General features: G+C 40.7%; 1 protein-coding gene and 1 non-coding gene across 3 annotated transcripts in view; one reads left to right on the plus strand and one right to left on the minus strand.

Moving 5' to 3' along the window:
- The window catches only part of BORCS5 (BLOC-1 related complex subunit 5), a 97,803-nt gene that overhangs the window by 38,993 nt on the left and 33,415 nt on the right, over positions 1 to 25,395 (minus strand). The gene's annotated exons all lie outside the window — the stretch shown is intronic.
- Positions 6,939 to 7,010, plus strand: TRNAW-CCA. Its single transcript has one exon. It is a non-coding gene; the product is annotated as a tRNA-Trp (tRNA).

Below are 25,395 nucleotides of genomic sequence, written 5' to 3' on the forward strand. Positions count from 1 at the left end.
ATGAAGTTATAAAAGAAAGGTATATAGAAAATAAAAAAAATGCATTGCCTTGGTGAATTTATCATGTTCAAATTGTCTTATTAATATAGTAAAAGTTTTTCTAGCATATCTTGGCTTTTTCAGGTGATATCTTTAAAAAGACTTTTTTCTTTTATGTATGATGTCTATAGTACTTATTTTATACCTCTATTGTATTTATAAGACTCTCTTAGACAATTAAATGTAAGTGGTAATTGCTGGAATCTCAGTCAAGCTTTTGAACTAAAATGTAAAGATTTAAGTATTTGCTGTTCATTGTGTAATTGCTATTGGTAGTTATTAAATAGTCTTTACCATATTTAAATAGTTTAATTATCAAGAATGGGGGACTTCTCTGGTGGTCCAGTGGTTTTGATTTCAGGCTAACAATGCAAGAGGCCCGGGTTCAATACCTGGTCAGAGAACTAGATCCCACATGCTGCAACTAAGATCCTGTGCAGCCAAATTAATTAATTAATTATTTTTAAAAAGAGAGAGGAAATCTTCAGGGGGAGAAAGGCTTCTCTGGGTCCCTGTTCTGCGTTCCCATATATACTTCAGAGTGAGGCCTGCTCTCAGCCTGCACCTGCTCCTCCAAGGTGAGTGAGGAAGATTCCAGAGCCTGCCCTGAAGAGTGGCAGGGAAGAGAGCTCCAGCCAGTACTGGCCCATAGCACCAGAGGCTGAAACAGAGAGCCTCCAAACCAGCGACGGATCTTCAATCAAAACCCTGACCCTTCTTCCTACAAAAATGGGAGAGGTGGGGGGAAGGTTCGCTAAGTCTAGAAGGCACCCTAAGGTGTTCAAAGGAAGCCGCTCAGCAACTCCAAGGTTAGAGAGATTACACTTGAAGGGACTTCCCTGCTGGTCCCGTGGTTAAGACTCCATACTTCTAAAGCAGGGGGTATGGCTTCTATAGTCAAAAAATAAATAAATAAATAAAATAAAATTTAAAAAAGAAAAAGAAATCACTCTTATTAACTGCAACTGTACCCTCCCCTAAATACCTAAAAACAAAGCCCAGGTACACAGGTCTATTATCAGAACGTGCTTCTTAGACTCACAGGAATCTGAAAATCGGCCCATAAATCCAGTTCCAGGACACCAAAGGAGCAAGACAAAAAGAGGAAAAAAAAAAAAAAAGATGGGCCACTTTTTCTACTCCTGAAGTTACAGAGCTCCAACAAGACAGGCTGGTCCTACAGGCAATGAGAATAAAGTTTTCCCAGGTTCTCAAGTGTCAGGAACTCAGCTCCCCCATTCTGATGCCTGAAGCACCCCTATATCTTCTGATGAAAGGAGGAGAGCAGACAGAAAGCTGGGTACATTCAGAGATGGTAAATTTTTTTCTTTTGCAGGAGACCATATATTGCCTGCCCTCCAAGAGGTTTTTATTTGGAACACATGTTCATTTTTAAAAATTGTTGATGCTTTAACTATGTGCTCTCCTGCTCTGTCATCCTCTACCTGAACACAGCCAACCAGCATCCCTCATTCACATTACCTGCCTGGCCTCTGAGGGCCTCTAGGCTTATACCTCTATTTTGAGTCTTACTTACCAACTCTAGTGATAACCTAAACCCTTAGCTTAGGTAACAGACAATGAACCCTATATACCCTTGAAATGATCTTTTGTATAGTTTTATAAATGCTCTTTATGGTTAAGTCTTTTTTTCCTTTTTTACATTTTATTACATAAATTTTCAAATATACAGAAAAGAAAAACTATATACCCAAATACGATCTAGAATCAGCCACTGACATTTTATCACATCTATTAATACTTCATCCTTTCGTTGTCTTTTCCTAAGCTGTTAAAAAATTAGCAGTCATGACACTTCATCCCTGATATTCTATTCTTTTACGATTTATGGTTAGTTTTTCATGTTAAACAAAAGTTTCTAAATTATGTCTTCCTTACTGTGTTAGGGAACAGGGCCATTACCCTCAGCTTTCTAACTCTTCTTTAGCTTAACACAGTGATGTACACAACGTAGATGTTTATTGACCTAAAGACGTGATTTAATAGATTCCATATTTGCAAACGGTAAATACTGAGGCATACCCCAAGATCCTGTTGAAACCACTCTGTTTACCCAGGAATGAAGAGTGGGCTCTGGGGAATGGGTGAGGACCACGTCTGAGTATTACACAGATACAGCAACTTGCCATTTGTACCTACCTCTCTTTGTAAAGTGTTGAGTGGAAAAACCATCAGGGTTAGAAATTTGGAAAAGATTTTTGCTGAGACATCTTTTTCTTTCTGAAATGTCAGGTAGGAAAAAAAAGTTTTTCTAAAAGTATAGTACAGAGCCATATGGCTATTAACCTATGCTATTACTAAGCTGAATTCCTTAACTTTTAAAAACTTAGTTACTTTCAGGAGTAGAAATCAGTATTATGAGTAATAGCACTCAAATTTGGGAAATAGTATAACAAGCGTCATTTTCTTCTGCAGAACCAGAAAGCAGAAGCTATGTAACTTTGACAACAGCTATTGTGAAGGTACAACTAAGCAACAGATTATAAAAAAAAAGAAATCACCTCCCCACAAAATCAAGGATTTTTTACTCTATTGGTCACAGAATATTTCAAAGTCAGAAGTACATAAGCCATGTGTATTATTTACCTAAACTCTAGATCCCAAAGGCATTCAGGTCTACAAACACCTGCCCATTTAAACAGCACCTTATGATGTACGTTAGTGATCGATTCTTTTGCGGTATTCAGAAAAGCGTGCCCTCCATGACTGGTTCCCTGAGGACTTTTTATGTCCACCTCAGAGGCACACCAATCTCACTCAGGAGAAGCAGCCACCCAGAATGGCTACCATTATTGTTTTGGTTAATCCATGCGGCAGAAGAGACTGCAAGTGTAGACAGCCCCAGTGTAACAGCCAATCTATCACAGCTTTCAGTGTGGAGAGAATGCTCCCTCCTAATCATTTCTACCAGAGGCTTTAACTACCAGAGGGCCAAGAAAGAACTTCCTCATTGAGAGAGTGCTACATACAGACTGAATGTCCGTATCCCCCAAAATACATGTGCTGAGACCTAATGTGAGAGTATGAGGAGGCAGGGCCTTTGGGGGTGATTAGGTCATAAGGCTGGAGCCATCACGAATGGGCTTAGTGCCCTCATAAAAGAAACCCCAGAGGGTACACTGATTCATTCATCATGTAGGGCACAGTAGAGACTGCCGGTTGTGAATGGAAGTGGTCCCTCACCAACACTGAATCTGCCAGCACTTTGATTGCAGACTTCTCGGCCCCCAGAACTGGGAGAAATAATTTTCTGCTGATTGAAGACATCCAGTCCATGATATTTTGTTACAGAAGCCCAAATGGACCAAGACGGGGAACATAGGGAAGGCTGATTTGAGTCCCATTATTTATGAACTGTGTAAACTTCGACAATTTACCTTATACCTCTGAGCCTCAGTTTTCTCATGTAAAATTGGGATAATAATCACTTCCCTTTCAGGATTTACCTAGCATACAGTAGGATCCTGGTAAATATCTGTTCCCTATCATCTTCCCTGTCCTAAGACTCAGGAAGTAAAGGGGTACTCAGGCTTGGGGGGAATCAGCAGTCGGGCACAGAAAGCATTTCACCCCTCCAGGTTCAGGCACCTATCTGTCCACGGTCAATGCCCTGGTTTATGGTACTAAAGAAACAAGAACAGAGAATCTCAACAACCCAAAGCAGATACAAGTTTTCCAAGCACGATCAGTACCTACAAATGAGAAACCTCACTATCTTCAAGGAATCCTATCCACTAATATGAACTTAACTTAGCTTTTTACAATCTCCTCCCCTTTTTCCTCCCAAAGAGCTAAGTAAAGGTTCAACTCATTATCCTTCTTCAATAGTCTCCAGGCTCAAAGCCTTGTACTCTTGTTGAACTTACAGGGCAAGGAAGGCAGGCAGCTTGACAGAATGAAGAAAGTATAAGCTTTAGAATCAGACTGACCTGGGAATTTGAATCCAGGAATTGCTGTTTACCACCTGTGTCATGGGAGGGTGGATGCTTAACTTCCCTGAACTCAAACCCTTCACCTGCAAATTAAATACTACCTACATTAAAGGAGTACTGAGAAAATTATACCAAGGTAAGCTGAGAACCGAAGAATTGATGCTTTTGAACTGTGGTGTTGGAGAAGACTCTTGAGAGTCCCTTGGACTGCAAAGAGATCCAACCAGTCCATTCTAAAGGAGATCAGCCCTGGTTGTTCTTTGAAAGGAATGATGCTAAAGCTGAAACTCCAATACTTTGGCCACCTCATGCGAAGAGTTGACTCATTGGAAAAGACTCTGATGCTGGGAGGCATTGGGGGCAGGAGGAGAAGGGGACGACCGAGGATGAGATGGCTGGATGGCATCACCGACTCGATGGATGTAAGTTTGAGTGAACTCCGGGAGTTGGTGATGGACAGGGAGGCCTGGCGTGCTGCGATTCATGGGGTCGCAAAGAGTGGGACATGACTGAGCGACTGAACTGAACTGATGCCTGCCATAGTGTAAGGTACAGAGTAGGCACTCAATTCATGTTAATTTTCTCAATGTCCTCAAGTCCCCAACTACCAACTGTTGCTGTAATCAAATAAGCAGGGCCAATCCTACCATATACGAATATCTGCTAGCACTGCCTTCTACATATACTATATACATCAGGACTGTGGGAAATAACAAAAAAGTGATCTCCCTCCTCAGGCAGATTACCAGAAGCAGCAGGACTTAAATACAAAAAACACAGAGGTGAACAGGGACTCAAGTGAAAAGTAACAACAAAAGCCAGTTCAAAAATGGGCAAAGGACTTAAGCAGACATTTCACCAAAGATACAAGGATGTCACTAAAGCACATTAAAGATGCTCATTATCACTACTCATTAGGGAAATGCAAAAAAAAAAAAAAACAAAAAACCCACAATGAGATCCACTTGTAACTGACATAGCAGCTATTATCCAAATAATAGAAAATAATAAGTTCTGATGAGGATGTAAAATGTTTTGAAAACAATGTTTGAAAACATTGCTGAAACTGAAACCCTTAGGGGTTGCTGGAGAGAATGTACAATGGCACCCCACTGTGGAAGACAATACGGTAGTTCCTTTAAAAATTAAACAGAGAGGATTCTGGGAAGATAGTAGAATGGGATGCACCAGGAATCCGTCTCTCCACCTAGACAACAACTGCACTGGCAGAATCTGTCTGATACAACTATTTTGGAACTCTGGAGTCTACTGAAGGCTTCAGCTTCCAGGGGAAGGTCTGGATGGTAAACTGTGCTTGATTTCAGTCACTTTCAGCCTTTTAGCACAGCAACATCTTACCATCCCCAAACCCCTGCGGCAGGCAGCGGTGAACAACTTACACACAGCTTGTAGGAGCCAGGGTGGGCAATAAGGAGCCGGTCCCTCCGAACACCAGGGGTCCAGGTTCTGATCACAAAGGGGCAGACAAGGAGGCAGTCGCCACTCGTGGAGCACACCCCGCACTGTTGCAAGGCCTCTCACCCTCCAGCTGAAGTGATTTCTGGGGACTTAAAGTGCTGGCACCTTTTCTCTTCCCTTTCATTTTTCTTTTTTCCCCTTTTGGAGCTAGATATTAAACATGAGAGCATCTGGAGCTAGACACTGGCCATGAGAACAATCAAAAGCAACCACATATATGGGAGAAATCAGAAATTCACTGTGTCTGCCCAGGAAAGGTGCAGGCTTAGAAAAGATCTGGGAAGCCCTGCTCCTCAGCAGAGAGACAGCACAGTAGCAGAATACAAAGTTAACACACAAAAATCAGATGCATTTCTATATACTAACAATGAACAATCCAAAAAGGAAATTAAGAAAACAATTACATTTACTGAAGTATGAAAAAAGGACACTTAGGAATTAACCAAGGAGACGAAGGATCTGTACAATGAACACTGCAAAACACAGGTGGAAGAAGTAGAAAAAGACATAAATAAGTAGAAAGACAACTCATCTTTCACGATCTAAAAGACAAGATGATTAAGGCATCAATACTACTTAAAGTGATCTACAGAGTCAATGCAGTGCCTACTAAAGTTCCAACAGTTTTTGCAGAAATAGAAAAGCACATCCTAAAATTTACATGGAATCTCAAAGAAACCTCAATAAGCAAAACAATCCTAAAAAAGAAGAGCAAAAGTGGAAGACTCATACTCTGCGATTTCAAAACTTACTAAAAAGCTACAGTAAGCAAAACAATGTGCTACTGGCATAAACAGACATATAGATCCATGGAACAGGATAAAAGTCAAAGTGTTCGTCCCTCAGTCTTGCCTGACTCTCTGTGACCCCATGGACTGCAGCCCACCAGGCTCCTCTGTCCATGGAATTCTCCAGGCAAGAATACTGGAGTGGCTTGCCATTTCCTTCTCCAGGGGAACTTTCTGACCCAGGGACTGAACCTGGGTCTTCCGCATTGCAGGCAGACCGTTCACTGACTGAGCCACCAGGGAAGTCCTATGGAATAGAAGAGAGAGCCCGGAAACAAATCCTCACGTATGTGGTCAAATGGTTCCCTACAGTGGTGTGAAGACCGTGGACGGGGAAAAGAACCATCTTTTTAGGAAACGGTGATAAGAAAACTGGATATTCAGGTGCAAAAGAATGAAGCTGAATTCTTATCTAACACCACCTACAAAAATTAATTCAAAATGGATCAGATTTAACTATAAAACTCTTCGAGGAATGACAGAAGCTTCACAGCATTGGATTTGGCAATGATTTCTTGGCTATGACATGAAAGATACAGACAACAAAAGATAAAATAGACAAGCTGGATTTCATGGAAATTTAAAAATTTTATGCAACAAAAGGCACTAACAACAGAGTAAAAAGGGAGCCTACAGAATGGGAGACAATATACACTAATCATATACATCTGATAGGGCTTCCCTGGTGGCTCAGAGGTTAAAGCGTCTGCCTCCAATGCGGGAGACCCAGGTTCGATCCCTGGGTTGGGAAGACCCCCTGGAGAAGGAAATGGCAACCCACTCCAGTATTCTTGCCTGGAGAATTCCATGGACTGAGGAGCCTGGCGGGCTGCAGTCCACGGGTCACAAAGAGTCGGACACGATTGAGTGACTTTACTTACTTACTTACATACATCTGATAAGGGGCTAACATTTAGAATACATTAAAAAAAGACTCCTAAAACTCACATTAAAAACGAAACAGCTTGGTTCAAAAATGGTCAAAAGACGTGACTAGATATTTCTCCAAAGAAGATAGATATAAATAGCCAATAAACACATGAAACGGTCAAAATCACTAATCATATGGGACATGCAAATTAAAACTGCAATAAGATACTACCTCCCAGTCATTCGTAAGGCTACCATCAAAAAAGCAGAAAACAATAAAGAGTTGCTGAGAACATGGAGGAATTGGAATCCTCCAAAGTGTTTTTTGCATTGCTGATGGGAATTTAAAATGTGTAGTACAGTCACTGTGGAAAATAGCATGGTAGTTCTTCAAAAAATTACTGTATGATTATCAGCAATTCCATTTCTGAGTATATACCTCAAAGAACTGAAAGCCAGGACTGAAAGTGATATTTGTACACTCATGTTCACAGCAGCATTATTCATCAGAGTTAAGAAACGGAAGCAACTCAAGCATCCATCAATAGGCTAATGGATATGCAGAAAGTGGTATATACATACAATGTTATATCATTCAGCCTAAAAAGGAAGGAAACTCTGACTTATGCTACAACATGGATAAACCCTGAGAACATTATGCTAATGAAATAAGCCAGACACAAAAGGGCAAATATTGTATGATTCCACTTACATGAGGTACATAGAACAGTCAAATTCATAGAGAAAGAAAGAAGAATAATGGTTGCCAGTGGCTAAGAGAGGAGATGATAGGAAGTGACCCTTTAATGGGTACAGAATTTCAATTTTGGATGATGAAGTTATAGAGATGGATGGTGGTGACGTTGCATGATAATATGAACGTACTTCAGTTCAGTTCAGTCGCTCAGTCACGTCCGACTCTTTGCGACCCCATGAATCGCAGCATGCCAGGCCTCCCTGTACATCACCAACTCCCAGAGTTCACTCAGACTCACGTCCATCAAGTCAGTGATGCCATCCAGCCACCTCATCCTCTGTTGTCCCCTTCTCCTCCTGCCCCCAATGCCTCCCAGCATCAGAGACTTTTCCAATGAGTCAACTCTTCGCATCAGGTGGCCAAAGTACTGGAGTTTCAGCTTTAGCATCATTCCCTCCAAAGAAATCCCAGGGCTGATCTCCTTCAGAATGGACTGGTTGGATCTCCTTGCAGTCCAAGGGAATCTCAAGAGTCTTCTCCAACACCATAGTTCAAAAGCATCAATTCTTCAGCACTCAGCCTTCTTCACAGTCCAATTCTCACATCCAGACATGACCACAGGAAAAACCATAGCCTTGACTAGACAGACCTTTGTTGGCAAAGTAATGTCTCTGGTTTTGAATATGCTATCTAGGTTGGTCATAACTTTTCTTCCAAGGAGTAAGCGTCTTTTAATTTCATGGCTGCAGTCACCATCTGCAGTGATTTTGGAGTCCAAAAATATAAAGTCTGACATTGTTTCCACTTTTTCCCCATCTATTTCCCATGAAGTGATGGGACCAGATGCCATGATCTTCATTTTCTGAATGTTGAGCTTTAAGCCAACTTCTTCACTCTCCTCTTTCACTTTCATCAAGAGGCTTTTTAGTTCCTCTTCACTTTCTGCCACAAGGGTGGTGTCATCTGCATATCTGAGGTTATTGGTATTTCTCCCGGAAATCCTGATTCCAGTTGTGCTTCTTCCAGTCCAGCATTTCTCATGATGTACTTGGCATATAAGTTAAATAAGCAGGGTGATAATACACAGCTTTGACGTACTCCTTTTCCTATTTGAAACCAGTCTGTTGTTCCATGTCCAGTTCTAACTGTTGCTGCCTGACCTGCATGTAGGTTTCTCAAGAGGCAGGTCAGGTGCTCTGGTATTCCCATCTCTTTCAGAATTTTCCACAGTTTATTGTGATCCACACTGTCAAAGGCTTTGGCATAGTCAATAAAGCAGAAATAGATGTTTTTCTGGAACTTTCTTGCTTTTTTGATGAATGTACTTACTGCCACTGAAATGCACACTCAAAAAGGGTAAAGATGGTAAATTTTGTTCCTGTATATTCCAAAAAAAGTCAAGTAGGTTGATTTTCACTTTCGCTCAACAAAAATATTTCACAATACCTAATAAAGTGGCCAAAAATGTGTGGCCAATAGGGAATAAAAGGAAAACTATAAAAGGATAAACCAAGGGAAAACATCTAAGTCTCATTTCCTTCTCTGAAAATTGAGTGAGTTGAACCATGTTTGCCTCCAAGTCTAAACTTCAAAAATTCCAAGTTTTCTCTGACTTCCCTGGTGGCTCAGATGGTAAAGCTTCTGTCTACAATGTGGGAGACCCGGGTTCAGTCCCTGGGTTGGGAAGATCCCCTGGAGAAGGAAATGGCAATCTACTCCAGTACTATTGCCTGGAGAATTCCATGGACAGAGGAGCCTGGTAGGCTACAGTCCACGGGGTCACAAAGAGTCGGACACGACTAAGTGACTTCACTTTCACTTTCACTTTCTGCAGAGAAAGACAAAGTATTATTCTAGAGTGCTATACCATGTTTCTTTTTTTTTTTTTAAGACTAATTTAGAATTATCTGCAGAAAGGAATATATTTAAATTCAGAAGACTCTTACTCTGAGTATGAAAATAAAAGATAATGAAGGGGGAGAAGGGACACATGCATATATATGTCTGAGTCCCTTTGCTGTCCACCTGAAACTATCACAATACTGCTGATCGATTACACACCAATATAAAATAAAAAGTTAAAACAATAATTAGAGAAATGCAGTCTAAAGAGTTGACTCATTGGAAAAGACTCTGATGCTGGGAGGGATTGGGGGCAGGAGGAGAAGGGGACGACCGAGGATGAGATGGCTGGATGGCATCACCGACTTGATGGATGTGAGTTTGAGTGAACTCTGGGAGTTGGTGATGGACAGGGAGGCCTGGCGTGCCGCGGTTCATGGGGTCGCAAAAAGTTGGACACGACTGAGCGACTGAACTGAACTGAACTGATGAACATACATAGTTCAGATGCCACAGGTTTTCAGTATCTCTCATTGAATGAATGCAGAAAGCCCATTCTGCCTCCCTCCTCTGAAGAATGAATGCCAGCCTGTAAACTGGGTACCTGGGTCCTCCGTGCAACTTGGCAACAAGCATCCACCACGCCCAGGTGTTCTCCACTTACTGAAATATCAATACCCTCAAAATGTAGCTTTCCAGACAAAGTAAGGATAGCTTTTTTTTGAGCACCTAGGGCTTCTTCCCTTTCTGAAAGAGTTTGCTTTAAGGAACAAAGTGTTCTAACACTTGATTCCACTGACACTTAGTTTGAGGTGTGTGTACATAGCTCCTCACAGTACAGACTCTGCAAGGGTCTTTACAGAGTCAACAGCAAGCACGTTGGGGACCTGAATTTTTTTTTTTTAAGGTTTTCAGAAAGGTGAATCACAGATTTGCTTTATATAAAAACAAATGAAGTACTAAGAAAAGGATGCAATGAAAAAGATATTGGAAATATTAATGTGAGGACTTCTTTGTTCAAAGGAGTCATCTTTCTTGTCGGTGTTAACTCATGGCTTCCTTGAAAGATTACACACTCTGTCCCATGGATTAGGGGACACATTGAATAAATTGTTTACACTGAACACAACACCCTGAACGGACAGAATGTTCTCACACTCACTAGTAGCTTAAAATGCTCGGGCAATACTGTTATAAATTAACAGCTAATTTCTAAGTATGAGATGGATTTTAGAGAAAAACTGATTTTTTTCCACACATGAGGCCTACTAATAAGGAAAACAATCTTGATTTCTACTCAGCTTATATACAATCAACAGGAAACAAGAGTATTTTTTTTCTTAACACAGTTAAGACCCAAGCAGCTGGCAATAGGGCAAAGTGTCACACGTGAGAGCCTAGTCACCTATTATATCCAAACTGAAGAGCCAAAAAGCCTCTTTTTTTCCCCACCTGCCCTGCAGCCAGAACACAAACTCAATGGCTGAAATTCCATCCATCTGTCCATCCGCTCAAGCTACTAAATAGGGAGCAAATGTTGCGAAATAGGGGCCTTCCAAGAGGTGCATTCTCCGGTTTCTGGAGAATCAGTGTCTCTGAGGAAGCAACAGAAGCAGAAAGCGTGGCAAAGCCCAGTTCCCGAGGCCAGCCGTCACTGCCTGCGGCACAAGGTGTGTCAAGCGCTTGGTCATGACACCCACAGTGACCTCACCGGGTCAGTTCTGTGGCCTGATTTTGGCCATCTGCTTGAGTAGGTTGTTCAAAATCTGATTCTCGAGTTCTTCAGGAGATTCTGTAAACCAGTCACTGTCCTTTCGGTAAATTCTTTCTCGGCTTAAATCAGATGGAAAATCTGACTGATACACTTAACTTCAATTACTGTCAGTAAAAGAGGGGTAAGACTATGTACCTTGAAGGCAGCCGAGAGGATTAAACGAGATATGTGAAAGCCCTTTATAACCACGTAGTATCAAAATTTACTAAAACTTAACTACATGGCAGGCACTGTATAAAGCATTAAATTTCAAGAAAAACAACAGTTAACATTAATGATGGCACTCTCTTAGCCAAGCACTGTGCTAAACATATTATGTTTTAATTGTCAGAATGACCTTAGGAGACAGATTTTAGTACCTTCTCTACTAAGAAAGTAAATAAACAGTAATAATGATCATGACAACAAACCACAGTGATGGGATTAACAAAGAAGAAATACTGTAAATTAATGATTTTTGGTGACAGAAATAGTACTGTAATTTAAAGGAGATAATAGCCAAACCAAGAGAGCCGTAGAGCTGCCAGTTCTTGAAATTCTAGTGTCCTCAATTTGGCAACTCACTTGAGGAATTAATTTAAAATACCATTTTCCTTCTGATTTATGCTTAAGGCAGTTTTGCTTATTTGAAACTTGGTTATAGTTTGGAGTCAAAATGTTTTCAGCAGCAACGTAGCTCATTTATAACTAAATCTTACTCTTCAAGGGGCTCGAGCTCTGGTGGAAGATTCATTTTTGGCAGTTATCACAGCATTGTTTTTGTGTATTGTTAATGACCTTCTTGCTTTCTTTCCAGTAACTGGGTAAGGTCCTTGAGGAAGGAATCGTGTACTTTTGTCTCTGAAATTCAGACCCAAGGCACATAGGTGGCTCACAGATATATACAAAGCAGTACTCCATAGATTTCTGCTGTTTCATATACTGAGGAACGCTCACTTTTGTATGAATTCTGCAAACAAGGGCCTTGGCTGAAGCTCCCAAATTCTAGAGGCTTGCGGGCTTGGTCACTCCGTTCCATTTCCTCAAAGCAAAGTTCTGATTTAAATTTATTTTTCCCTAGAGGGGTGGAGTGGGAGGAAGGAGGCAGGCTCAAGAGGGAGAGGATGTATATATATAGTTATGACTGATTTGTGTTGTTGCACAGCAGAAACCAACAGAACACTGTAAAGCAATTATCCTCCAATTAAAAATAAATAAAATTTTAAAATTAATACACTATTCAGTTAAAAAAAAAAACAAACTTTCAAGTGTGCTTGCCAGAAAAAAAAAAAGAAAGAAAATTATTTCTCATGACAGCAAGAGACGCACATTCTGTTCATATCTCTCCAAAGACATGAACTCATTCCTGCCTCTAAAGTAAACTTACGTCACCCGTATTGAAAGATATAGGCTCCTCTTGTGCAAGCAGCACAGGAGACCTTAATCTGTAAATCACTTGACTGTGGTCTTTTGAAAACTAGGCAAAGGCAGGTCTATGGAACTACAGATAAAAGTGATACCAAAGGTCAACAAAACCGCAGATTAAACTCTGTTCTCCTCCCCTAGCAACTACTGAAACACACACACACTCTGGCCTGTCATCACTCACTCAAAGCTTGATTGATCTCGTGTAATTAAACCATGTACTCAACAAGTCCCCTCCTTGGTCTCCTGACCCTTGGACTCAAGTTCACTAAGGTGACATATCTGGATCCCAGTGTGACCACAAATGCCAGGTCACTATGACAGGGCTCGGAGTGCGCGTTTCCACATTCTAAGCTCATCAAACCATGTGCGTCACTCCCTTTGTGGTAGAAGACACCCAAGTTATAAAAATTCAGACTTTCCCCGCTACCTCTAAAGCACACAGCTGTGAAAACATCCTTCTTTATGGAACGTATCAGCTGACAGCATTCAGAAAAAAAAAAAAAAAAGTATTCATTTGTGACTTTTTCTCACCCTATGCTTCAGTTTCCCCAGAGACAGGAAGGAGCCCCATAGGGCACTAGGGAGAGATGGGCTATCATAGGAAGGAAATCCTTGGTGTGTCCAAACCACGGATCGAGGAGCTGGGGTTATCAAATGGGAAGCAAGCAGAAGCAACACATGTCCGATAACCATGCCACACTACCAATATGATATCCCAACTGGGTAAGCCAAAGATGTGAACATCCTTTAACAGAAATACATCTGATTTTATGATATAATTAATGAAATATGATGGCAAAATTAATAGAAATGTTACAGAGACAGACTTGCAAACTGGTTTAAATATACAGGTTTGAGAATTAGACCCGAGTTTAAAACTGGCACTACCTTTAATAGCTATGTGACAGAAAAAGTCTTTAAACCTCTCTGAGCCTCATCATTCTCATTTGCCAAATAAGGAAAATGCCCACTCGAAGAGGTTAGACAGGTTTTAAAGGAAGTAATACATGTAACACCTTTGTGGGAAAGAAAGAGAAAGATAAAAGTTGCTATTATTAGTAGCAGAAAAGTAAGACTATATAAACCAAAACCTCTGCTCATATGCAACTTAGAAATAATAATAAAACGAATATCCCTATAGACACTTTGGAACTTTTCTATCAAGTATAAAAATATGTGGAAGGTTTTTCTAGCTTACCTGTGCTCACATATGTAATTTTCACTACAAAGTCAAGATAAAGCTAAATTATATCCTGGAAAGAAACAAGACAAAAAGTAGGTCAAACATATGCTTGTTTTCATATCCGTTATAGTAGAAGCTAACAAATAAATAAAGGAGAAGAATTTCCAGCAATACTTTTAGGGAGGCTTTCATTAAAAAACAAATGGTAAGTGAAAGTTACAGAAAATCAAACTTGGGCTTAAGTGACAGAACCACATTCAACTAACTCATCAAAGTTGAGCAATAAGGGAACAGATTGCCTTATGTTGCAACAATCTGCTTGGAATTAGATATTTAGCAAGTCAAACCTGTAAGTCTACTTCAATGAGATAGTCTACAAAATACACTCAATTTAAGGACTCTGCAAGTACAAGACTGGATGATAAAACTTTAAAACTCCCTCCCAATTCTAAAATTCTACAAACCTTGACGCTACAATACACAAGAAACTCTCCGGTATCCATGGTCAGGTAGAGTTCACCTCTAAAACTGCAAGTCATTCAGCTGCGTCTGACTCTTTGCAACCCCACGGACTGTAGCCCACCAGGCTCCTCTGTCCATGGAATTCTCCAGGCAAGAAAGGATTGCCATCTCCTTCTCCAGGGAGTTCACCTCTAAAATCATCCCTAATAAGAGAAAGATTCAATTAAAGATTTGCCACTCAATTCAAAGGGCTTCTCTGGTGGCTCAGTGGTGAAGAATCCACCTTCCAATGCAGGAGGCAGAATTCGATCCCTAGGTCAGGAGGATCCCCTGGAGAAGGAAATAGCAACCCACTCCGGTGTTCTTGGGGTTGCAAAGAGTCACACACAGTGACTTAACTCAATTCAAATATAAGAGAAGCTAAATTAATAGATCTCATGACCCCCCTGTTTCCTCTCTCAACTGATTCTTTTTCTTTTGTATGGATGCCTTTCTTATAATCTCTTTCTTCAGTCTAACTCCACACACACATGCTGACCTTTTCTAGAAGTCTATCGCAAAGAAACAACCTGAAATGCATCAGATTTTTATACCAAGACTGTTTACTGCTGCATTATTTTAACATCAAAGATGTCCTCTAAGGGTAGAATGCTTAAGTTATAACATTAATACAAAGAAACGTTATGCAGCTACTAAAATAGTGTTTTAAAATAATAGTCAATGACAGGAAATGCCACAATATAGTCTTAAGTGAAACTATGATATAAAATAAATTTAGCATGATTCTAATTGTAGAGTAAATGTATATCACATATATGTTTACAATACAAGGAAATACATAATAAAACGTTAACAATGGCTATGTCTAGGTGGTGGAATTTTTAATCTTATTTTTTGTAACTTCTGTTTTCTGAACTGTCCAAAATACCTATGTATTCACTTTATGATCATAAAAAGAAACATTAATTGTTAAAAATAAACGTGAGCAAAGTAACCTGTTATGGTTACCTGATTCTATAACTCTGAGAGTGAAAACAGTTCCTTTAAAAGGAGAAAGGCTGATATAAAAAAAACAAGTTTGCATGTGTTGACTCATGTTTGAGCTGGTTGCTAAGCACAGAGCTGTCTTTAAATGAATCAGTAAACAAGGAACAGCTGGGACAATATCTAGTGTGCCTGAGGATGCAGAACAACAGGAACTCTAATACACAGCTAGTAAGGATATAAATCGACACCATCTTTGAAGAGTTGACTGTGTCTAGTAAAGTTGAAAATACTGTGCCCTTCAGTTCAGTTCAGTCACTCAGCTGTGTCCGACTCTTTGTGACCCCAAGGACTGCAGCACACCAGGCTTCCCTGTCCATTACCAACTCCCAGAGCTTGCTCAAACTCATGTCCATCAAGGCAGTGATGCCATCCAACCATCTCATCCTCCGTCTTCCCCTTCTCCTCCCGACTTCAATCTTTCCCAGCATCAGGGTCTTTTCCAATGAGTCAGTTCTTTGAATCAGGTGGCCAAAGTACTCAGCTTCAACTTCAGCATCAGTCTTTCCAGTGAATATTCAGGACTGATTTTATTTAGGATTGATTGGTTGGATCTCCTTGCAGTCCAAGGGACTCTCAAGAGTCTTCTTCAACACCACAGTTTAAAAGCATCAATTCTTCGGCGCTCAGCCTTCTTCACAGTCCAACTCTCACATCCATACATGACCACAGGAAAAACCATAGCCTTGACTAGACGGACCTTAGTCGGCAAAGTAATGTCTCTGCTTTTGAACATACTATCTAGGTTGGTCATAACTTTTCTTCCAAGGAGTAAGCATCTTTTAATTTCATGGCTGCAGTCACCATCTGATTTTGGAGCCCCCCAAAATAAAGTCTCTGTTTCCACTGTTTCCCCATCTATTCGCCATGAAGTGATGGACTGGATGCCATGATCTTAGTTTTCTGAATGTTGAGCTTTAAGCCAACTTTTTCACTCTCTTCTTTCACTTTCATCAAGAGGTTCTTTAGATCTTCTTCGCTTTCTGCCATAAGGGTGGTGTCATCTGCATATCTGAGGTTATTGATATTTCTCCCTGCAATCTTGATTCCAGCTTGTCCTTCATCCAGCCTGGCATTTCACATGATGCACTGTGAATAAAAGTTAAATAAGCAGGGTGACAATATATAGCCTTGACCTACTCCTTTCCTGATTTGGAACCAGTCTGTTGTTCCATGTCCAGTTCTAACTGCTGCTTCCTAACCTGCACACAGGTTTTTCAGGAGGCAGGTCAGGTGGTCTGGTATTACCATCTCTCGAAGAATTTTCCACAGCTTGTTGTGATCCACACAGTCAAAGGCTTTGGCATAGTCAATAAAGCAGAAATAGATGTTTTTCTGGAACTCTCTTGCTTTTTTGATAATCCAATGGATATTGGCAATTTGATCTCTGGTTCCTCTGCCTTTTCTAAATCCAGCTTGAACATCTGGAAGTTCAAGGTTCATGTACTGTTGAAGTCTGGCTTGGAGGATTTTGAGCATTACTTTGCTAGCATGTGAGATGAGTACAACTGTGCAGTAGTTTGAGGATTCTTTGGCATTGCCTTTCTTTGGGATTGGAATAAAAATTGACCTTTTCCAGTCCTGTGGCCACTGCTGAGTTTTCTAAATTTGCATATTGAGTGCAGCACTTTCACAGCATCATCTTTTAGGATTTGAAATAGCTCAACTGGAATTCCATCACCTCCACTAGCTTTGTTTATCATGATGCTTCCTAAGGCCCACTTGACTTTGCATTCCAGGATGTCTGGCTCTAGGTGAGTGATCATACCACTGTGATTATCTGGGTCATGAAGATATTTTTTGTATAGTTCTTCTGTGTCTTCTTGCCACTTCTTCTTAATATCTTCTGCTTCTGTTAGGTCCATACCATTTCTGTCCTTTATTGTGCCCATCTTTGCATGAAATGTTCCCTTGGTATCTCTAATTTTCTTGAAGATATCTCTTGTCTTTCCCATTCTATCATGTTACTCTATTTCTTTGCATTAATTGCTGAGGAAGGCTTTCTTATCTCTCCTTGCTATTCTTTGGAACTCTGCATTCAAATAGGTATATCTTTCCTTTTCTCCTTTGTTTTTCCGCTTCTCTTCTATTCACAGCTATTAGTAAGGAACCATTTTGCCTTTTTACATTTCTTTTACCTTGGGAGTGGTCTTGATCTCTTCATCCTGTACAATGTCACGAACCTCTGTCCACAGTTCTTTAGGCACTCTGTCTATCAGATCTAATCCCTTGAATCTGTATATATATAGTCGTAAGGGATTTGATTTAGGTCATACCTGAATGGTCTAGTGGTTTTCCCTACTTTCTTCAATTTAAGTCTGAATTTGGCAATAAGGAGTTCATGATTTACTAGATAGCAATTTATTCCTAGCTACATACCCTAGAGAAAACTCTCGGACTTCCTTGGTGGTCCAGGTGGTTAAGAATCTGCCTGCCAATGCAGGGGTAGAGGTTCAATCCCTGATCCAAGGAAGATTCCACATACCTCAGGGAAACTAAGCCCATGTACCCCAACTACTAGGACCGAGCTCTAGAGCCCACAAGCCACAATTACTGAGCCTGCATGCCACAACTATGGAAGCCTGAGCAGCCTAGAGCCCACGCTCTGCAACAAGAGAAGCTGCCACAGTGAGAAGCCTGAGCACCACAACTCGAAAGCAGTGCCCTGCCCACTTGCTGCAACTAGAGAAAGCCTTTGCACAGCAACGAAGACCCAGTGCAGCCAAAAACAAGATAAATACATTTTTTTAAAAAAGAAAACTCTCATACATGTGCACAAAGAGACGTACAGGGTGCCCTCAGAAAAACTGTTTAATAGTTTAAAAGAAGTCTGAAACTCTAACATTAACAGGACAATGGATAAACTGTGAAATATTGGAATACTATGCAGCAGTGTAAAAGTAAGAGATATCAACATAGACAAATATAAAAAATATAAACCAAAAAAAAGTTATAAAAGTATATGAAGGAAACATATGATAAAATGCACTTCATATAGACACAACACATTAAAGAATATATTAGATACTGTCTAGAGACACATATTTGGTAAAAAGTAAAGCAATGGAAAAAATTCATGGGCATGATAAACACCAATCAGATCAATGATTCCTTGCAAAGAGAGAATATTAAGGAAGGTTACAAGCGACAGCGAGGGAGGCTTTAAGTTCATTTGAAATATTTTTCTCCTGGGGGGGGAGGGAAAGAGATCTGAAGCAAATATATCAAAATATTAAAGTCTGACAAAGTTGGTAAATAAAGACTCAGGTGTTTGATATTTTTGCTACATGCTAAGATATTTCAAATGAAAAAAAAAATTTAGGTAGCAGCTGGCAATCTCTACTAAGGGCAAGGCTCTTTATCCACATCCTTAAACTCTTTTGGGTGTGAAAATTAATAAAGAGAAACCTCACTAATATGAAGTTGGGAGGGGGAATTCTCAAGTGGTACCACTTGACATCAATCACAAGAACTGTCAATTTCAGATCTCAGCTCAAGAATCACCAACAGCAAAGAGTCATTCATTATAGGACCAGACAGGAAAAGAGGTACATTGCACCTCCTACAAGAAATTAACTACCCCAGCAATTCAACCAGTGAGAAATCATCATCACCCTGAACTCTCATTTTTCTCCAATGGACTTTCATTCAAAACAACCCCTTCCAACTTCCTTCTTTTTCTCTCTACAACGTAACATTTTCCCCTCACCTTTATTTATTAGACCTGCTTATGGTTTTTGCAGTGGCTTGCTTGTCCTGAATTCCAATTCCCTACTATTCCTGAATAAACCCATTTTGGGGGTTAAATACCTGACTTTTATTTTTAAGGTCAACATTACTTGGTGTCAGAAGTGGGATCCAGAAATGAAGCCCCCAAAAACCTCTGAGGCTGGTAAGTGAACAGAGCTAACTGGGCCCACTAGTTTCTTACCAACCTTGGAGTTTCAGGGCCAAATTCAAGTTTAAGGTTCAAATACAAGTTCTCTTGGATTTTGAGCTTTGCTGTCTTTGCATTTTCAGTTCTCCAAGCTTTCTTTGGAATCTGTTTATAGGCCTTGTCTTTTCTGAGACTACTATTGGGCTTTTGGCCCAATTCCTTTAGGAACGGGGCTGTTTCTATTGGAACTATGCTGGCTTTTGATCCAATTCCTCTTGGAATTAGGCTTTTCTTATTGAAGCTGGTGTTTAGGAATTTTTCTTTTTGCTCTAGAGAAAAACATCTAAGAAATCAGATCCCAGTCATCAAAATGCTTTGAGGGTGCCTCCTCTTTGGCAACCTTAATCAGTTTTATGTTTTAAAACTACAGTCCTGCCTCATGCACATTTCTAATTAAATGGAACAACTTAATCTGGAAGTATTAATAACTGAGAACAAAAATGGCCATCTTAGAGAACTTCCAAACTCCCCAGACTTACTTTTCTTAAAACAGAATTGGACAGTCATGGCTCTAAAATGGTTAAAAATGAATGAGATGCCTATTTTGACTGGTATTTTGAGGATTTCAAATGCTATCAAGGGCCTAAAACTGCCTCTCTGCAAAATGCAAATTATAAATTAACTGAGACAAACAATTAAAGAAGGGAAAAGGTTTCTGAGGTCCCTCTTTCACCTCCCCTGCTTTCTCTGCCTCCACCTCCAGGGCCCTCATGCCCCTTTCCTTCTGCACCACCTCCACCTCCTCCACACCCTGTTTCCAAATTCTAATTCTTTCACCACACCTCCCCTTGAGCCTCTCTCCATTTCCTTCCCTTCTGAGCCTATCAGAATGTGCCCCTTTAACTCTTCTGAGGATCCAAATAAATCCCAAATATCTTCTGTTCCCTGGGCGAAGGCCAAATTGCAAGCCATAGTCAAAGCGTTTCCTAAAGTAACCAAGAGGCTGAGACCTCTTGGAATAGTTTTATCCTGAAATTACTTTCTCCCAAAAGAGGAAAGTAATTCTAGAATTTGACAGTAACAATCAATATAGCCAACCAAATGAACTAAATGATCCTTTTTTTATTTGCTCCATTTCTGATGGCACTACAGTGGAATTTAGGGACACGAATCAATTGTCCCTAATGGATCAGCTGCTATCCTCCTTACGGGAAAAATCACCAACTAATATTGGCAGAATTTACAGTTCATCTCCTATCAAGATCCAAAGAGATCCCTCAAAACCCCTCCCAGAATTAACCAATATCTTGAAGAAAAAAAAATAAGACCATTTAATACATCAAGCCCATAATAGAGAATTATAAGGCCCAGGGCCACAATAGTATCAATACTAGCCCCTGTAATACCCCTATTTCACCTGTGAAAAAACCCAATGGCCAAGGATGGAGGTTTGTGCAGAACTTATGAGCAAGAAACAATATGGTTATCCCCTGACAGCTGGTTGCTCTTAGCCTGAACAGGCTACTGACATCCATTCCACTGAAAGCTTATTTTCCATTCCAACTGATTTATGCAGTGCAGTCTTTAGTGTTCCAGCTGATAAGGCTAACCAATGCCTTTTTGCTTTCCCTTGACAAGAAAGGCAGTACCCCAGGTTATGCCCCAAGGTTTTACAAAGTCCCTCTTATTTTTCACAAATCTTGAAAGCTGATTTAGATGATATAGTTTTTTGCAGACTCGACTTTGTTACAATACACAGATTATTTGCTTCTCTGCTCCCCTTCTCAAACCTCTTCACAAGAAGACAGCATCCACCTGTTAAAACTTTTGGCACTGGTGGTCCAGTGGTTAAGAACCCACATGCCAATGCAGGGGACACAGGTTCCATCTCTGGCCTGGAAGATTCCACACGCTGTGCAGCAACTGAGCCAACGCGCCACAACTATTGAAACCTGCAGTCTAGAGCCCATGCTCCTCAACAAGAGAAGCCACTGCATGAGAAACCCACACCACAACTAGAGAACAGCCTCCCAAGCAGCAACCAAGACCCAGTACAGCCAAAAATAAATTTTAAGAATTTTGTTTAAAAACTTTTGCTTCCTACAGCTGTGACTCAATTTCTGTTTTGTAAATAAGTTCATTTGTACCATGTTTTAAAATTCCACATATAAATGATATCATATGGAATTTTTCTTTCTCTTAGTTTTCTGAAGTGAAATCGCTCAGTCATGTCCGACTCTTTGTGACCCCATGGACTGTAGCCTGTCAGGCTGCTCTGTCCATGGCATTTTCCAGGCAAGAGTGCTGGAGTGGATTGCCATTTCCTTCTCCAGGGGATCTTCCCGACCCAGGAATCGAACCCGGGTCTGCCGCACTGCAGGCAGATGGTTTACCATCTGAGCCACCAGGGAAGCCCTCTTAGTTTTCAATCAGCTTTAAAATTTCATGACAATACCTATTACTGCCTGTGATTACGTTTAGTGCAAACTTATGGTTACTATGAGGGAAGACAGACAGGGATAAACTGAGAGATTGCAAATGCAAAGTGAAGTCACTCAGTCGTGTCCAACTCTTTGCAACCCTATGCACTGTAACCCAACAGGGTCCCCTGTCCATGGGATTTCCCAGGCAAGAATACTGGAGTAGGTTGCATTTCATTCTCCAGGGGATCTTCCAGACCCTGGGATCGAACCCAGGTCTCCCACATTGAAGGAAAATTCTTTACCATCTGAGCCACCAAGGAATCCCAACTGAGAGACTGGAACTGACATACACACACTACTATATACAAAACAGATCACTAATATGGACCTACTGTACAGAACAGGGAATTCAACAGTCTATAATGACCTATATGGGAAAAAACAATCTAAAAAAGAGTGGATATATGTATAACAGATACTCTCTGTTATACACTTGAAACTAACAACATTGTAAATCAATTATACTCCAATGAAAATTATTTAAAAAACAACAACAACAACTTTTGACTTTGAGGGGGCTTAAAGTCTCCAAAGAAAAATAACAGTTTGCTCAAACTCAGTTTCAATATTTAAGGCACTAGATCTCAGAACAAGGACTACATTTGGATCCACGGTTAGTCGAATGCACTGATAGCGCTATTGAGACTCAACAGGCAAAATCTGTGAGGACTCTTCAAATACTTTGACTAAAAACATTACCACTGGACCTTCTAAATTTCAGATTCACAACTTCTGGAACTAAAAAGCTCTTACCTTTTGATAGAATCATGAGACATCCAACGCATCTAGCCCCTGCCCCTTTTGATATGCAGCTGATAAAAGGAGATATACTTCAATACTATAAAGGTTTAATTGGTTCTATTAAAAATAACCATCTTTGGGGGACTTCCCTGGTGGTCCAGCCACTAAGACTTCGTGCTCCCAATGCAGGGGGCCTGGGTTCAAGCCCTGGTTAGCGAAGTAGATCTTACATGCCACAGTGAGCAGTTTTCATGCTATAGCAAAGATGGAAGGACCCATGTGCTGCAACTAAGATCCAGTGCACCCAAATGAATAATTTTTTCTTAATAACCATCTTGGGTAGAGTAATATTTTCATAGCATGCTCTCAGGAGATGAAGATCTTAAACATCACATCTCGTAACCTGGAATTTTGTATACTGAAAAAGACACCTCTAGAAAGATTTTCTTCAACCTTGCTGGAAAGGTAAGGTTCATCAGGGTTTGGTGCTTTCTTTAAAATGTGTCACGTGAATTCAAGACGACACAAAAGTTGGTTAGCAGTACCTGAGAGAGTCTTTAAGTGAAAGTATTAGCCGCTTAGTCGTGTCCAACTCTTTATGACCCCATGCACTATAGCCCGCCACGCTCCGCTGTCCATGGAATTCTCTGGGCAAGAATACTAGAGTGAGTAAGCCATTCCCTTCTCCATGGAATAGGGGCGTTTAGGAATATGTGAAATTGATCATCAGGTTGCCCCCATTCCCAAGGCTGCAGAGTATTCTGGGAAGATGGAGGCGGGGGTGTCACATACCCCACACAGTCTGCAGTGTTATCTCCAGGTGCCTGCAAATCCTAACAAAAAGGATGTTTTGCGTTTGCTATTACTGGGTTGCGGGGATGTCTTCACTCATACTTGCTGCAGCCCTCTACCGAGCCAAAACAGCCACAGGGTCCATTCTTCCCTGAAAATGAGTCAAGGCAATTACACAACCCCTTCCCCAGGGATCTGCACACAACAGGCTCACAGGGAGTGTGGGAAGAGCCCCAGGGACCTCTCTCTCCTTCAGCAGTTCAAGTTCCAACGCTGATGCCTTCTGACAAAACAAACATGGCTTTTCCATCATAGTAATGTTTCTGTAACAAGTAACTCAGTCTCCCACTCCTTCTCCAGCGTATTTTTTCCCCCTCATTCTTTACCCTTTGCCCGAAATCCCTCCTCTCCACTATGTTGTACTATTTGTTTGGAAAAAAAAATTTTTTTTCGGAGCTGCTTCTTGCCAAGTGTGACATCAACTCATTCTTATTTAGTGATGTCCACTGAGAACTCGCTCTTCCTAAACGTTTACTCTGAAGCAAGATTACTCACTGCATTTTGTTTGCCCTGTCGCTGTTGCTGATGCATTGGCTATCTTCTGAAGCAAATGACATAACACCTCATTTCTATGACCTGAGGCACTGTGCTTGTATACAGATTTTCTTCTAACAGCTTCAGGAAGACAAAATATAGCCTCTGTTACTAAGATGGTAAAAGAGAACTTGATAAGGTAACATGATCATTTTAACCTCCCTGAAAACAATACCACTGCTTTCAGTAACAAGAAAGAACTATCAATATTAAAGAAAATGCGAGCCCCAAAAGTCTATTCCAGGTAAAGAATTTTTGTTACTTAGGGGGGAAAAGAGCAAAACTGGATATTCTTTAAAACAGTAAGATATGCAGACACAGAGAACAGACTATGGACACAGAGTGGGAAGGAAAGGGTGAGACGAATTAAGAGCGTAGCATTGATACGCATACGCTATCATACGTAAAACAGATAGCTAATGGGAAGCTGCTCTATAACTCAAGGAGCTCAATTTGGTGCTTTGTGACAACTTAGAAGGGTTCGCGGGGGAGGAGGGCGATCCAAAAGAGGGGATATGGGTATTGTTCAGTCACTCATGTCTGACTCTCTGCAGTCCCCATGGACTGCAGCACACTAGGCTTGCCTGTTCTTCACTGTCTCCAGGAGTTTGTTCAAACTCATGTCCATTGAGTCAATGATGCCATCCAACCATCTTATCCTCTGTTGCCCCCTTCTCCTCCTGCCCTCAATCTTTCCCAGCATCAGGATCTTTTCTAATGAGTCAGCTTTTCACATCAGGTGGCCAAAGTATTGGAGCTTCAGCATCAGGATATAGATATACTGATGGCTGATTCATGTTCTTGTATGGCAGAAACCAACACAATATTTAAAGCAATTATCTTCCAATTAAAAATAAATTAAAAAATAATAAGACAGATGTATTATACTACTTCCTGCTCAACATCACTCTGGCAAGGCACTACTTAATGCACAATTTTGAAAAGCCAACAATTTTATTTGTTTTAATTATTATATTCTACACAAAATTGGGCTTCCCAGGTGGCACTAGTGGTAAAGAACCTATCTGCCAATGCAGAAGACTTAAGAGATGTGGGTTCAATCTCTAAGTCGGGAAGATCCCCTGGAGAAGGAAACGGCAACTGACTCCAATATTCCTGCCTGGAGAGTCCCACGGACAGAGGAGCTTGGCAGCCTACAGTCCATAGGGTTGCACTGAGTCGGACATGACTGAAGTGACTTAGGACATACATAACACACACATGAAATAAGCTACAGTTCAGAATTATTTTCAGTTAGTTTGCTGGAAAAGTCGGTGCTGGTATTCCTAAAGTGTGTCCAACTGTGATGGAACTACTGAGCTATGTAAGGTACTAATCGTCCCTCATGAAATCGTTCTTAAAACCCTTCC

The sequence above is a fragment of the Capra hircus genome, chromosome 5, assembly GCF_001704415.2.
Source record: "Capra hircus breed San Clemente chromosome 5, ASM170441v1, whole genome shotgun sequence".
Lineage (NCBI taxonomy): Eukaryota > Metazoa > Chordata > Mammalia > Artiodactyla > Bovidae > Capra > Capra hircus.